This window comes from Euprymna scolopes, chromosome 10 (assembly GCF_053919585.1).
Source record: "Euprymna scolopes isolate OS-2025 chromosome 10, ASM5391958v1, whole genome shotgun sequence".
NCBI lineage: Eukaryota > Metazoa > Mollusca > Cephalopoda > Sepiida > Sepiolidae > Euprymna > Euprymna scolopes.
The window spans coordinates 71,732,347-71,750,349 of record NC_136491.1 but is presented as its reverse complement, the minus strand read 5'-3'; the positions used below and the strand labels follow the sequence as shown (position 1 = coordinate 71,750,349).

The window sequence follows — 18,003 nt, the reverse complement described above, 5'->3', positions numbered from 1 at the left end:
TAATCTGCTAGAAATTGCAGATGTGAAGTCTGAGATTAGGTCGTAAACTGGATAAGTACCAAACTTTGCTCATGGAAATTTGGTTTAGTTCTAGGCACATAGAAAAAATATTAAATTATTGATAGTGATTGTAGTTAGACGAGTTCTCGTTACTTCAACAAGTAATGTGAAATGATATGTCAGAATGCATTTCATTCCAATCGTGAAATGGGCGTAGGTATATGATTTTATTTTTAAACTAGCGGGGGCGGGGGGCGGGGGGCATCTAATATATAGTAGTGATTTCAATAGTTTGAAAAAAATGTCTTAAGTGCCATCAGCTAGAATTGAAATCAAAACATTGACACTCCCGCCGCGTCTCCTACCTATGCAGCTATCAGGAGATCGGTAATTTAGTATTAAACGACTTGAAGAAATGAATTGTATTTGGGCATGCACAGAAAGGAGTAAAAGTATGTCGGCTAGTTGAAATGAACAAATTGCGTTTCAACTTTTTTTGTACGCGCGTTATTCAACAATCCAAACAAAGATTTTACTCAAATCCTTGGTGTATGATTGCTATTTCTTGTTAATTTCAGTGTTGTGTGATAAGCAGTGTAAGGGTTTATCGGGGGGAGGGGGCACACACACACACACACACACACACATATCCATTGTTCCATTTAGAAATAGGATAGATAAAAAGAGTTAATATTAAACGATTTAAAGAAATGAATTGAATTTGAGCATGCGCAGAAAGGAGTAAAAAATATGTCGACAAGTTGCGATGAACAGTTTGCGTTTCAACTTGCTGATATAAGTCTGTACATTCATCCAAACAAAGATTTTACTCGTTATAAATCATCCTTGATGTGAGTACTATTTCCTGTTAATTTCAGCATTGCGTGACCAGTAGTTTAAGGGTTTAGCTGTTAAATATTTACACAGACAGACACATCCACTGTTTTATTTATACAGATATTTTAATTTAGTGCCGAAAGTGAACTAATGCAATATAGGTACAACTGAGTATACGAAAAAAAAAAAAAAAAAAAAAAACAGCATGTTTTTTTTTCTCCTTCTCCTGATATTTTTTTACAACTTTTTTTTTTTTTTTTTATTATTATTGCCTCACATGGAGCTTTCACACAAGTCAACAAACGATCTGATTGGAAACCTGTGGTATTCTCTGGAAGCTGAGTGACAACAAGTCTCCCCAGACGTCCAGCCCTCTCCACCTCCTTCGATAGCATTTGCAAATGAATTTGCATCATCGCAACAGCCGCTTACCATTGATTTCTCGCTGGTAGTGGCCATTGGTTTATACTGGAATTTGAGTGGCACTCAGCCTCCCCAAGGTCCCAGTTCTCTTTGCGCTTGTCCAGCCGAGATCTGGTTGGCGCTCGCTCCTCGGTCTTTCAGTCCTTATTGACCCTTCTCGGCCCTTTGGTATCATTTTTTTTTTGGTGGGGGGAATGCATGATGGGGGGTGTAGAACTTGTAAATATGCAGTTTCAGTGTTCTTCATTTCTTGTAACGCTTATTCGTTATATTGTCTTGTAAAAATATGGAACGCTTCACGAATTTGCGTGTCATCCTTGCGCAGGAGCCATGCTAATCTTCTCTGTATCGTTCCAATTTTAGTATATGTACTGCCGAAGCATGTATGATGATGATGATGATGATGATGATGATGATGATGATGATGATGATGATGTAAACGTGAAGATTACATAACGGTTAGATTTTTTCAAAAAGATCTATTTTTGTATGACACGCTGAATGCATTGAAGTGAAAAATCGATTAAGTATTACGTATTAATAGGGAGAAGAAAGCACCCTATAATCAAGACCGTCTATTTTATTGGCTGACAGCATGATTAATACAAAAAAGTGGAATGGAAACGAGGTGCAATGAAAAGTAAAGTCTTTTAGTGAGTTATAAAAATAATTTATTTATGAAATGGAAATATTTATAAAAATATCTGTTTCACAATATTATTCTTATAAATATTTTAATTGAAATTATTTTTTTATATAAATCTTACTTCTTTTCATCAAAGGTACTCCTTATTCCGGCTTTTAATGAGTAACCTCAATCCAATCAAATATTTAATCTAGAAAATAAGCTGGTAATACTAAAATATTTACTCTTTTTACATATGGTTTCTTCAGATTTCATACATAAATTGATTTTAACTCCAATACGTTTAGTATGTCATATTTTTTTAAATATCCAATTTTATATCACGTTTTTTAAAAAACTTAATCATCATCTAATATGAACGTTTACCTATTATTTTTATACTCCCTCTTCCTCCTCCAACAGATTCTGTTTCTTTTGGTTATATCAACGCATACTTTTGGTTATGGCATCCAGCACAATGCTCGACCTACTCAGCCGTGGCATTCATCTCAGCTCTCTTTCTAATGCAGCAATGCTTGTAATTCTTGAGTTGATAAAGCCATTCTCTTCAAAAACGCACTAGCAAGACCTGTGTCTCGGCGTTGCTCAGCAAAATTTAGGAAACAAAAGAATCACAATCCACAGAAGTAAATTGATGGAAAAACTCTTTCAACCCAAAATGCTAAGCATTTATTCACAATATAGAAAATATTCGTGAATGGAAGTGTAGTTTATAGTAAAATGAAAACACCCATTGAATAAGAAATGATAAAAGCAAATATTTAATTAATGAGACGTTCTTTTGCAAATTAATATGCAAACTAGTAAATCTTTGGATTTTGATTGTAGATTGTATAAAAATTCACACTCCGTCTGACCGTGGCTGCTTTCTGACTGATTGTTCAGTCAAAGAAAAATTTCAGGCATGATACATACCAGTCAGAGATCTGTTCTCGACAATCAGTCCAACAGAGACTGGACCATTTTGGTGGCTTTTTATCTGTGGCCCAATTTCTGTTAAACTGCCTAAAACAAATCCTTGACTAGTATGTATCATGTCTGAAGTTTTTCTTGGACTGTACGGTAGTCACTTTTTCCCCATTACAGGAAGATGTAGCTCAAGGTGGAGAGAATAAGCCAGCATTGCAGAACTGAGGCACTCTGGCCTCTTGAAAATTGTCTGGACAGTCTTGCCGATATTCCCCGATTAACTAACTCCTACGCCTAAAAAGATTACTAATTAAATAATGGATAACGATTTTTCCAAGCATAATCTTCAAAATCTATCTAAAGGCCTATAAGCTATAGCCTTTAACTATGAGCCAGCTAATGCTTTATAGAATATGTTTTTCTAGGATCCCATATATGACTAGACAATGAAATAAGTATATTGAATGTATACTTATTTTTATAGATTTTTGCTTTAATAAAATCTGGTATAGCCTTCAATAAGGCGGTTCTAATATTATGTAAGTTTGCAATGTTAATCCTGTTAATATCATTTGAAAATAAAATAAGATACGTATTGAACACGTTTGGAGCCAAATAACTGCAACGTGAAATTTTTTTTATAAAATAAACGTTGCGGTTATTTGGCTCCAAACATGTTCAATACGTATCTTATTTTATTTTCAAATTTCACCCAATGCCTCTAATGGATATAAACAAAACACTACCCAGATTTTCCTTATCATTTGTTTCTTCTTCTTCTTCATCATCATCATCATTATTTTTATTATTATTATCACTATTATTATTATTATTTATATATTAATACGATAACGTGTGTGTTATTTTGTGTGTCACGCTTACATATTTTTTTTCTGAGTAACTGTCGTTTAATTATGATGGCCTTCCATTTCATGCAGTAAATAAGTTTTGGTGTCGGTTCCGATTATAGCTGAAGTAACTCAATTTATATATATATATATATATATATATATATATATATATATATAGTGGAGATGGTAATTAATAAAAACTGAAGAAAGTGCTCAATACTATTGTAGAGCAAATATGCGTTTTATTTTTTTATTACCGTATCTTTCTGTTAAGTTACAAGTAGCGAGTAGCGGAAACAATAATGTAACTTAACAGAAAGATAGGGTAATAAAAAATAAAACGTATATATATATATATATATATATATATATATATATATATATATATATATATATATATATATATATAGTCATAAGTTTTGTTTTCGATTTTGATTTAAGCGGATGCACTCAAGTATTATGGAATATTTTTTTTATATTTGAGATCACAACTTTATAATATATAAGAATCGATAGAAAATTGATTCTATAATAATATATACGAAATCTGCATAAATTTGAATATCATATTTAAGCATATTTTACGACCGGGCTATGCCGTGCGCCCCTGCTAGCTTAGATAAATACTTTTGCAGTTTTAACAAAAGAACTACAATAATATCTGGGCATCTCCATTCATGTTAAACATCCACAAAATGCCAACATCAATTACATATGAAAGAGTCCACTGTGGAATTTTCACAGGTCCCGCTAGTTATTATTATTATTATTATTATTATTATTATTATTATTATTATTATTGGTGGAAATATTGTCATTTATATTGCTTTATTTTGATCACTTATACACTTATGTATAATATTATCCTGCATGCAGGAATTTTTTAACAGACAGAAATTTCTGTATAAATTACATCTAGTACTAAGAGTATTAGTGTTATTAATTTTTTGAGCGTTATTGATTTCACTTGTATTAGGTCTTATTGTATGTTGTTCTAAATTAGATACTTAAAAAAAGAGTCTAAATGTATTTTTGTTAAAATCTTTACTATACTTGTACAGAGCTTGAAGTTGTCTTCTATAATTTTAAATACGCAAATATTTTTACTAAATGGTGGATTGAACCAAATAATTTTACACTTTCTATTTTTATTAGACTTATTCCCTAGTTCATTTTGTTTGTTATTATCTTTCCTTACCTTACACTGTTGGGAGAGCTTATTCTGTTGATTGTTTCTATTATACATTCTGTTAGTACTATTGTTTATTTTACACTAAGGATTTTCAATAATCATAATTTATTATATTCAGCCTCATCTTGCTTTTGTTTTTATTGAGATTAGGGTATTCTATGTTATTGTAAAATCAATTATTTTTTATCATACCCCGGATTTTTCCATGTAAAATTCAAAGTTCTCATCAAATATTTGCCTATTAGACAATTCTAGAGATTTTTAAGAGATATTAGATACAATGGAGTTAACTCTAGAGATTTTTTAAAGAGATATTAGATACAATGGAGTTAATAATTGATTTAGAGTGGTTTGAGTTTCTATGTAGATTTTACAGTTTGGTGATAGGGTTCCAAAGTATTGCTAGATAATTTAAGGGATACATCTAAAAAATTAACTTTTTGATTGATATTCATAGTTCTTGTATAATTTTTCTTAGGTTTTTTTTTCATATATTTTATTAGTTTGTCTTATTGGAAATAGAGCATCACCCCTATATAGTCTTCCTCAAGTTTAAGGCTTGTTCCTAAATGTTTATGAAATTTGGCCATATTTTATTAGTTTGAAAATATAGGTTCTTGTTTATCAATTGTAAAATTTTAACCATAGAATAGTATTATAATCTCTAAAAAGTCTGCAAATTTCCATGTAGTTTCGTCCCATAGAACCAAATATATGAGCATTTCAATATTCAATTTGGCTAACAGTATAGATATATCAATATCAGTGGCCTGGCAAAGACACAGAGGAAACAACTAAAGCGGCAAAACTGAAGCTGGCTTGACAGGACACTATATATACAGATGTATGCAAATTTGGACATATTTTATTTGTTTGAAAATATAGGTTCTTTTTTACCAATTGTCATATAATTTTAACCATAAAATAGTAATATAATCTTCAAGAAGCCTGCAAATATATATATATATATATATACCACCTTATGTGGCAATTTTATAAGTTCCAAATCTCAGTGACTTTCTTGATCAAAATTTAACAAATGAAGGCTCATTGAAAAAGTAATGACCTAAATTGTGTAGTGGGCTATGTGACATTTGCCATTAAGGTCACACATAAAAGGGATCATCCATCATCCAGAGCCTATTTTTGGCATTTTTTTACAGCCATAAAATGTTTCAATCATAGGCATTTATTTCCCTAGTTTTGCATATGAATTACAAAATATCTGATATTTCCCCAAAACCTCTGACTCTGAGTGAGAGGAAACTAAAACTTGCTGCTATTGCTTCAAATGATCTGAAATAACGGCAAAGGGGAAACTTGATTCCAAATATTTCTCATACGTTATACTTCCCCTCTTTGGTTTTCATACATGAAGTAAATTTCAGTGTATAAGGATTATTTGATACTGGAGATATTCATAATCGCACCCTATGTCCAAAAGTGGGGAGATATAACATATGAGACATATTTGGAATCAAGTCTTCTCTTGCTGTTATTTCAGATCATTTAAAACCATAGCGGCAAGTTTTAGTTTCCCCTCTATTAAAGCCAGAGATTTAGGGGGAAATATCAGATATTTTGTAATTCATATGCAAAACTAGGAAAACATATGCCTACGATTGAAACATTTTATGGCTATAAAAAATATGTCAAAAATAGGCTCTAAGTGATAAATGACCCCCTTAATATGCGACCTTGAAGGCAAATATCACTACATAATTCAATATATATATATATATGAGACAAAATAAAATGCTGAAAAGAAAACACGTATATATATATATATATATATATATATATATATATATATATATATATATATATATTTATAAAATAAAAATTACAATTAAATTTACCAAAATGATCCAAGATGGTAAAATTAAAGTATATTATAAATATTAAAGAATTAATATTTATAAAATTATCTCAGCTAGATGTAAAAGCTCGATAAAACCAAATAGGAAATAGAGCTTATAATATATATATATATATATATATATATATATATATATATAAAGTGAACGTGTCTGTCTATGTGTCTGTGTACATTTCCCCGACGCAATACCTCTGTCAATTTTTAGCTTACAGACTCAAAATTTGATATACAGGGTACTGAGATTTGGGAAAATCGATGTGATCGGTTTTTGGCCAGAAATTTGGCGATTAAGGGGTCAAAGTTCAACGATTTGACCTTTGAGAACTCTACCAAACTCCTCCGAGAATTTTGGGTCTAAACACTTGAAATTTTAGATATAGGTTCTTTGGATATGGATCTAACTTAATAACTTGATTTGAGCCCAAAATAATAAATTTTAAGAGGTCATAATAGGGGTCAAAAGTTTAAAAAATTGACCGCTTTTTTTTTTTTTTTGCTCAACATACACCTCTACATACCTGGGCAACGCCGGGCTGAAATGCTAGTATATATATATATATATATATATATATATATATATATATATATATATATATATATATATATATAACTACTTCATTTACTCACATAAATTTAATATACGAAAGTATAGATTTATGCGTAAACTTTAAGTATTTACTTCAAAAGTGCTCAATACATAGGTAGAGCTAGTTAGTAATTTATAAAATATATATGGCGATTAAGCTACACTGAATATTCTGCGTTTCATCCTTTATAGGATTCGTCAGGCTTATGCACAAATTCTGTGGTTGCTTCTTGTTTTTTATCCTCAACATATATAAAAACAAGAAGCAACCACAGAATTCGCGCATAAGCCTGACGAATCCTATAGTGGATGAAACGCAGAATATTCAGTGTAGCTTAATCGGCATATATATTTTATAAATTACTATATATATATATATATATATATATATATATATATATACACACACATATATATACATATATATATATAGACACACACACACACACACACACACACACACACACACATATAGGACAAAATAATGTAATTAAATGAAAAAATATATATATATATATATAGAATTGCTAGTTAGCATAATATTGAAAACTTTGAAAATTGCAATGTTTGGAAAAGTGATTTAAAATTGTACAAGAACATTGAAAATGTAGTTCATGAAATCAAATATAGTCAAATAGCAAATCCGATTAATAAATTAAATGATTAAATAAATTACAATTCCTTATTTTATTTAGTTCATTTATCAACCTATCCAGTGATCTGATTTTACTATTGCATCATATTTAGATTTTTGTTCCTAGTTATTTTCTCAGAATTAAAAAACCTTATATTTTAAAACTCCATGTAATAAAAAAATATTTTGTTATATTGCTTGTTTTGCAATTTTTGATGAATAAATAAATAATGTAAATTTTTTTTTTTTCATCATTTTTATTTTATCTTATATTAATTTATTTATAATATTGAGCATTCCTTTATCAAGGTAGGATGCGTGTATATATTTCAGAAATTCAAATTTACAAATTGAAGAATTTTGGAAACTTAAAAAGGGCATATAAGTATTAATACTAATATTCAAAAGACAATCCTAACCAGATGAAAATGCTCAATATTTGAGATAGAGCATCTGTATGAGAAGAAAGGTAAAATTTTGCAAATTAGAATTTGCAAAAATTATTATTCAAAACAAGGGATACAGATTAAAAAATCTTTCATTATTCCATGGAGTTTCAAAGAATGGCTCTTATCCTCAGAGGAAAATAAAATTCATGACTATAGACTAGCTATAATTTTGCTGGTTGGCACATAGTTTGAAAACTTCATAGAATGGGAGTTATAATGTTAAAGATAATATAGAACAATATGGAATAAAAAACGATATTTAAAAAGGATATTCAACGTGTAGTCCACATACGTTAAATATCCTTTTTAGTCTATATTGTTCTATATTATCTTTGATAACATCTTATCTTAACTAGTTGCATTATCCCTAAGTGAGAAAATCTTTAGCGATTCAAAATAATCTTTCTTTCTCAACTGCTTACAAACGGGATCTTTCTACAGACTTGGATTGTGCACATTTGGGATTGTTAATTTGGATCTATTTGTCAACATTACAAATCCGACTTCTTATGAGAATATTGACTCTTATGGTCATTTCGCCTTGAAAATACCTAGGAAATCCATGTCCTTTCATCTGAATTTTTATCTTTAATTTTTAATTTTTCTTTTTTTTTTTTTCATTTCTTTTTCCCCATTTCATGAACTCTTTGCATTAAAACTTCTTTTTTTTTTGCATATATGATTATATTTCATATAATGCACTTTCAATTTATGCCAGCACAAGCAAATCCATAGCTTCGCTATAATATTCATTTGCTAATATCTTTCCTCTGATGAGAAAACGCATTTCTTTGAAACTCAGCGGATTAAGGAAATCTTAATATTTCTTATTTGAGTATCCTGTGAAACTAGAAATTCATGTAAAATATAATTGTGTTCTTCTATGATAAGCTCTATTTCCTATTTTGGTTGTATTGAGCTTTTTTATTTAGTTGGGATTATAACATAAATATTAATATTTATATTCACTTTAAGTTTATTGAAGATTTTCGCTTGTAAACTTAATTTTACTTCCTCATTAAAATACACTTAAATATATTTTGATTAATGCAGATTTTGTATTTATTATTATATTATATTGGATTCAATATATAGTAATGATTTAAAAAGTGAAGAAAAAAAAAGGAAAAAAAGACTTGTGCGCCACCACTGAGAATCGAAACCAAAACGTTTAGCTCACGATTTACTTTTTCCTTTTACGTTAATACCTGAGCTATGAAGGTATTTTTGTTGCAAGGCTAAAAATTAAAACATGAACTAATAGCTATTACGTTACGCATGTATATTCGTAATGCCATCATTCGACTTCACCTGACAAATTCCATTTCTTTAATTTTCACACTCTTGCACCGATTTTCCCCGGCTAAAAAACAAATATAAATATAAAGTTTCGCATACCCTGTATATACCCTATATATTAAGCTTCATATCTGTAGACCAAAAACTGATACAGGAGTTTAGTAGGGAAATATTATTATTATTATTATTATTATTATTATTATTATTATTATTATTATTATCATCATCATCATCATCATCATCGTGAAAATAGGGTTGGCGTTTTAATGTCACTCTCTGTGCAACAAATATCTCAACTTTATAATTGTAGAGAAGAAAAGATAGATCCCTACAGCAACAGAGATAATAATTATAGAGAAGAGGCTGCGATAAAATGATAAGGATAGTTTTTGAATTAGAATAACACCCTCTGCATTTCCCCATTAGTAGTACCATTTAACGATAATATGTCCCGTGCTTAATGCTGTAGATTTTTATATGTTCATCATTTGAGAAAGTGTTATTTTAAATCACGCGTTTGTTGGCTTTTTTTTTTTTTTTTCAACTGTTGTACTAATCCGGAGTTGCGAAGGCGGAGATTTTAAAAAAGTCGGACTCGTGTGAATGCCAGTCGGAATTGGGTTTTTAATCTTTGAAGAATCAACAGATTGCTTGAATATGGAAACATTTTAAAATGGGGTGTCGAAGTAAGATATATATATATATATATGGGTTTGTATTACTGTACACATAGATTCGAAAAAGTTGTCAAAAAACAAATATATAACAAATAAATGTTATCAAAGGCAAGATAAGTTACTTTTCTACCAAACTGGATATAATTTTCGTGTTTTTATTCAATGTAACATGTGTATTCAGCTCGAAAACCATACAGTGTTTAGCGATGTATTGGAAAATTCAAGATGACGGCCGATTCTCTCTTTAACACGGTAAGTTTGGAAAAAGGTGTAATAAATAATAAACTAAACAAAATACTGTTAGAAATTCGCTCAATATATGTTACCGTGACATAACTTGACATATATTCGGTGGTTTTTAATAGTATTTTGTCTAGTTTATTACCGTGTTAAAGAGAGAATCGGCCGCCATCTTGAATTTTCCAATACATCGGTAAACACTGTATGCTTTTCGAGCTGAATAAACATGTTAAATTGAATAAAAACACGAAAATTATATCCAGTTTGGTAGAAAAGTAACTTGTCTTGCCTTTGATAACATTTATTTGTTATATATTTGTTTTTTGACAACGTTTTCGAATCTATGTGTACAGTAATACAAACCCTATATATACACTTGTGCCCGAAATTATTCATACCCCCCCCCCTTGAAAATTGAGTTTATTAGGTGTAACTTTGTAAGAATTTATTGTTTACGTCCATATTGATACATATTCTTAATAAACCTCTTCTGATCATTTTCGTCATTTTAAAATCTCGGGATACTTGTAATAAAAGAAATATACAGCTATTTATAAAATCTGCAATGTTCAAAAATAATCATACCCCCTTATTTTTTCAGTATTAATCGAGTTTCTGACTGTTTGTTTCCTGTTTGATTCTTATTTTGAATGCTTTTATACAACCTTTGATTAATTTCATTTCGTTTTTTGCATTTTTCAGAAATTAAAATGATATCAACTGAAAACCAATAAAAGAATAAAAATGATTAGAATGGGGAAGAAAAAAGAGCTTAGTAATGATCTTAGGACTAAAATTGTGAATTCACATAAGGATGGTTTAGGTTACAAGTCAATTTCCAAGAAATTTGAGGTCCCTACAGCAACAGTACAGAGCATCATCAAAGAATTCCAGAGCCACCACACAACAAACAACTTGATTGGTAGAGGAAGGAAAAGGAAACTGTCTGCTAGAGCCACCAGGAATATTGTAAGAAGTGTTAATGCAAATCCAATCACCACTACTAAGGGCATTGTAGAAAATCTGGAGTCTTCTGGCATAAAAATATCAAGGCAAACATTGCAAAGGACTCTGCATGAAAATGGTCTGAAAGGAAGAAGACCAAGAAGGACTCCATTGCACACCGGAAAACACCTTGCAGCACGTCTAAAGTTTGCTAGGACCCATGTGAATTCTCCAGAGTCCGTTTTCTCAAGTATTTTGTGGACTGACGAAACAAAAATTGAATTGTTTGGCCATATGGATGCTTCTTACGTTTGGAGGAAGAAAGGAGAAGCTTACAACCCAAAGAACACCATACCCACGGTGAAACATGATGGTGGTAGCTTAATATTTTGGGGCTCCTTTTCGGCTAGTGGTCCAGGTAGTTTGGTCAAGATAGATGGAACCATGTAGAAGGAGCAATATTTGGAGATACTCCAGAAAAACATTAGACAAAATGCGGAGAAGCTCCATTTAGGACCAAACTGGGTCCTTCAACAGGATAATGATCCAAAGCATACTGCCAAAATAGTCAAGAAATGGTTTGAGGATAATCAAATTAATGTTTTTGAATGGCCTAGCCAGAGTCCCGATCTGAACCCTATCGAAAACCTCTGGCACATATTGAAAACTGAGGTTAAAAAGCGGAAACCTTGAAATTTGAGGGATTTGGAGAACTACTGCATTGAAGAATGGTCAAAAATCAGTGTTGATGCTTGTAAAAACCTTATTGATAAATATCCAAAACGGTTACAGGCAGTTATTAAGAATAAAGGGCATGCTATTGACTATTAGTAAGAGAGGTATGAATAATTTTGAACTAGTGCCATTATTGTTTTTCTTTGTATAATGTTTCAAACTTGCATAATTTATTTATTTGTTGAGTTTAAATTAAATGATGATGCTTGATTTATTGTTTGACATCCCTTTAATATTGTCTACCTTCTGGTTTGAGCAATATTCTTATAGAAATCTCAAAAGTTCCGAGGGGTATGAATAATATCGGGCACAAGTGTATATATATATATATATATATATATATATACTAGCAGGGGTGCCGGGCGTTGCTCGGGTGTTTGGAGGTGTATGCTGTGCAAAAAAAGCAAAAAAAAACCCCAAAAAATGGTTAATTTTTTAAAACTTTGACGCCTATTATGACCCCTTAAAATTTATAGTTTCGGGCTCAAATCACTTTATTAAGTTAGATCCAGGTTCAAGGAACCTATATCTAAAATTTCAAGTGTGTAGACCCAAAATTGTCGGAGGAGTTTGGTAGAGTTCTTAAAGGTCGAATCGTTGAAATTTGACCCCTTAACAGCCAAATTTCTGGCTGACACCCGTCACATCGATTTTCCCAAATCTCAGTACCCGGTATTTCAAATTTCGAGTCTATAGACTAAAAATTGACAGAGTTATTGCGTAGGGAAATGTACACAGACAGACAGGCAGACAGACAGACACGTTCACTTTTATATATATATATATATATATATATATATATATATATATATATATATATATATATATATATTTGATTCTAGGAGTCGGAATCGGAACTTTTAGAATCATAAGAGTCTGAATCGGACCTTATACCTACCAACTCCGAAAGTCTGTTAAAATCATCACTGAGAAAGAAGAGCTATTTTGTGTAAACTTTGCATGGTTTTAGTACATACTTTGAAAATTTGTTAATGTTCTTCTGGCATTGGCCAGGATTTTTTCAAACTATAAATATTTTACTTCTAAATGCTAAATATTAGTACTTACGAAGAATACGGACCACACTGAAATAACGTTATTATTTTGAAACCAATTCTTAACATGCTAGATGGAGAGCGTTTTTGTAAATATTCTGCATTTACATCTAACAAATTACTAAACAAAGATAAGGAAAAAATAGCACGGTTCATATTCTGCCTAAGTACCCTTAAATTTTTACCGTACATAATCGCGGTAGAATGTTTATTATTTATCGTTTTGTTTGTTTGATTCTTATGCAGAATAGATACTGCGTCATCGTCAGCATATTCAGGGTAAATTACGTAAACTGTCGGAAGGTGCCGTGCCGAGCAGATCACTTTTTTTTTTTTAACAAAAAATTAGAAATTAAGAAAAAAATAAATAATTGAAAACAGTTATCGTGTCACAATTTCAATGAAAAAAAAAGTTACGTGTGCAGTTTACGGACCGTACTGAAATAATGTTATTAATTAGAAGTTACTCTCAGCATGAAAAGGGGGGAACTTTTTTTTGTTAGTAACTATTTTGTACTTTCACCTAACAATTTGATAAATAAAAGATACCATTTGTTAATTGTCGGTTACTATGATTTCACTGGCTAGGCGTTTTTCGGTACCTTCCGGCGGTTTACGCAACTTACCCAGAATACGTCGACAATAATGCGGCCCCGGTTCTGCATGTACGGTTTGTTTTAAGGAAAGTTCAATTGAGTGTGAAGAGAAAATGCGGTCTCATCGTTTCGATTGTGTTCTTTCTAAATTGGTAGCGATTCTTTCTCGTGACGTGAACTTTTAACAGTGTCTGTTTACTATTTGGAGTTTCTAGGTTATTTGTTTACAAACATCGATCCAAATTTAAAAATAGAATAATAAAATGATTTATTTAAAGATTAGGCAAAAATATATGCAATGATAAAAAAGAAAAAAGTCAGTTTTAAAAAAACTAACGAACTACAAACGAAACCACGTCGATAATTAGAAGCGATCAACAGCTGCGGTTTTCTTCGCTATCATAAGAGAATATACACGGAATCGTTTCATGTTTTTTTTTTTTTTTTTTTTTTTTTTTTTCCACGCGTGTCCATCGTTGGAAGTTCTAGCAGTGGATAATGATACTAATAATAATAGCAAAAAAAGAAAGTGCTAGGTTAATTCTCATTCCGGTGTAAAAAGGTGGAATTTGATAGCAAAAAAAGCTGGGCGTATTATGTTTGGCTTGTAGCTAAGCTCAAGCTGAGCAGAGCACGTTGTTTACTGTTGTTGCTAGTTGGATGAGCGATGGTGGTGGTGTCGATGAAGACTCAGTTGCCGTGTGCATAGGTAAAATAAAGAATATGAAAAAAAAGGATGACGATGAAAGAATTCTAAGAGAGAGAGAGAGAGAGAGAGAGAGAGAGAGAGAGAGAGCTATGTAGAAGTAAGTCAGTATATAAAAAATGATGTGGGAGGAGGTTGAAAGCGTTTTTCTTCATCAAAACATAAATGACTGCACTTCATTTCGGGAATGAAAGGGTCTCGGTGGATATAATGGAGAGTTTTGTATTGGTTGGTCAAAGATAATAAATTGTTTTAATTTACAAAAGAATATCTCCGCGCAATTTTCAATATCACCTAAATGTAGAGAGAGAGAGAGAGAGAGAGAGAGAGAGAGAGAGAGAGAGAGAGAGAGAGATCAAAACACAAATAATTTTAGATTTTATCTTCATTTTCAATGTGTTTTGTTTTATTCATTTATTTGTTTGGTTATTTATTTGGCAATTTTATAGAAACATTATTGTCTCGAGCCGAATCTGCCTGCCTCTCTCTCTCTCTCTCTCTCTCTCTCTCTCTCTCTCTCTCTCTCTTTTTTAGGGTTAGGGTTAAGGTTAGGAAACGTCTAAGGCACTCGAAAATACCATAAACCACTCGATTTGAGACGATACTGATTTTATAAAATTACCATTGTTTCATTTTGTTTTATTTTATGAAAATATGTATTTTTCCATTTATATATACACATATGCAATGCACGGGGAAAAAATACAAAAATAATTTCAGTTTACAGATTGTATACTAGTAGTATAATACTACTGTAAACTTAAAGTTAATATAAATATTAGTATCAAATAAATATTTGCATATGTGTGTGTGTGTTGTTGTTTTGTTTTGACGTAAAATAGCACACTTGTGTCGTGCGCGCATTTTTAATTTGCATGCGGTGCCAAGAAAGGACATTTATGTAATTCTAAAAGTAAATAAATAAATAATGATAATAATTATACTAATAACAACAACAACAACAATGAATTGATCGTGCAATTCTTTGTATGTGGTTTCAATTACTTCCAGTGGTACAAAAACTAGTACTATAGTTCGATTATTTATTTATTTATTCATTCATATTACATGTGTGTGTTTTATGTCTATTGTGACTATATGTAGTCTTATTCACCTCAGTGCAGTTGCAGTGCTACCTGTTGGGATTTGGTGTCATTCCATTTACTTTTTGCAACGGATGTGAATGTTGCTTCAACTAAAACCGCTTAAATCGGCCATGTGTGTACATTACAACAACAACAATACAAATAACAACATGCAGAAAATAGATACATAGATAGATAGATACACAAAGTAGATGAATTAGATAGACAGACAAACAAATAGATAAATAGATATACAGACAGACGAATAGATAGATAGATAGATAGATACACAGTAGATGAATTAGATAGACAGACAGACAAATAGATATACAGACAGACAAATAGATGAATAGATATACATACAGACGAATAAATAGATAGATAGATAGATAGATAGATAGATAGATAAGAACATATGCGCATACACAACATTGGTACCTACAACACACGATCTGCATCATTTTAAGGGTCAGATGCTGAGGTGTGTATACAAGAATCCCCTTTTCCTTCTTTATCTTATCTTCTTACTTACTTCTTTTCTGTCCTCGTCTTCTTCTTCTTCCTTCATCATCATCGTCATCATCTACTAAACTGAAAACTACGTGAATCTCTTAAAAGAGTAAAACGAACGTCGACGGCGACTTTCTCTCTCACCAACTGTTGCAAAAAAAAAAAAAAATGACGGTCTGATGACAACTTTCTTCTTTCGTTCTAAAATCCAATCCGGGGGGGGGGGAAGAATCAACGTCTACCAAGGGCAGCTATGTTTGATTCAGGAAAGAAATAATGGTCAGAAGAAAGTCCATGACGGATCCTGGAACGATAAAATGTCGCTTCTTCCACTAACAAACCCAAACGGTATATTATCCGAAAATAATATCAGTGTTCTATAATAATCCTTCGGCTTCCTTTTACGTTTGTCTTCCATCGATATGTGTTATTTTTTTCTTTCTTTTTTTTTATAATTATTTAGTATTAAGAAGAAAAAATACGGACTTTCCTTTTTTCTTCTTGATAATGCTTTTTTGGTGTTAAAATAAATAGCAGTTCAGTGTAAATAAAGAAAATGTAGAGAGAGAGCGCACGCGCGCTCGAGCGAGCGAAAAAGGGGAGGGAGAAAGAGAGAGAGAGAGAGAGAGAGAGAGAGAGAGAGAGAGAGAGAGAGAGAGAGAGTTGCAGTCTGTTGTCGATGTGTGTTGATGATGGCGTCGGCGGCAGGTCGATACCCACTATAGAGAGCAGCTGGCTTTCCAGCAGTAGTAGTTAGTTAGTACATTTGCAATAAAGAACTCCACTTTAGTTCTATTCCCATGGAGAGAGAGAGAGAGAGAGAGAGAGAGAGAGAGAGAGAGAGAGAGAGAGAGAGAGAGAATCTTTTTAAAGAAGTAACTTTTAGGGATTCAAAAGCAGGTAAATTTGTAGATTAACACCTTCCGTTAAGCCATTCCTCTCCCCCCCCCAATGAAATGCTACTTTTTTTTAGTCGATTTCGTGTGAATACACTGCAGCAAAAAAAAAAAAAAAAAAATGGAGAAAATTTTTTAAAATAATAATTTAGAATTTAGAATGGGGATTCAGTTTGGCATATAAATTTAACGTAAAATCCACCCATTGCTGATTTCTAGCTTTTTTTTTTTTTTTGCTTTTTTTATGGAAATCGCTCCAGACCAGGCATGAAGCCATTTGATGAAAAAGATGGGGATAAATTCTGTGCGCCTTATTTATTTATTTATTTATTTATTTATTTATTAGGTGGAGTAGCGTCCTTTTTTTCATTTGTTAGTCAATCTTAGGATTCGTGGTCAAAAATGTAGTTAAAGCTTAGAATGGGGATCACTTTAGATATAGAAATTTAATATACGAAACTGACCTTCCACTCTAAATTCTAAAATATTTTTTGTTATTTGTTTTTTCTTCTTTCAATTAAGTTTTTCAGAGTGTTCACGCGTAATCGCCTAAAAAAATAAAATTTCATTAGGGAAGGGAAGGGAAGGGAAGGAGGATGTTTAGGGTGTTAATCTACAAATTTAGGAGATTTATTTGTATTAATAGTAATTTTTTATTTTTAATTCAATATTGCTTAATTTTTTATTAGTATTCATTATTATTTGTTGACAAACTCCAAACTAGGGGCACTGTTTTCTTTGTTAATCAGCATTATATATATATATTTTTTTATTTTGTACTTTTAACTTTTAATTTAATGTCAGCGTTTTGGTTGTCAGAAACTAATTTCTACTAAGTTCAATTCATATTTGA

General features: G+C 31.3%; 1 protein-coding gene and 1 non-coding gene across 14 annotated transcripts in view; both read right to left on the bottom strand.

The window, feature by feature from the left end:
* LOC145286100 (calcium-activated potassium channel slowpoke-like) overlaps window positions 1–17,055 on the bottom strand; it is a 561,744-nt gene extending 544,689 nt beyond the window's left edge. For all 13 annotated transcript variants that reach the window (XM_080134779.1, XM_080134782.1, XM_080134785.1 and 10 more), the window contains exon 1: window positions 16,277–17,055. The gene's annotated coding sequence lies outside the window, so the exon portion shown is untranslated. The remainder of the gene's footprint in view (window positions 1–16,276) is intronic.
* LOC145286781 (U6 spliceosomal RNA) lies at window positions 1,541–1,643 on the bottom strand. Its single transcript, XR_013869167.1, has one exon. It is a non-coding gene; the product is annotated as a U6 spliceosomal RNA (small nuclear RNA).
* Window positions 17,056–18,003: the final 948 nt, after the last annotated feature.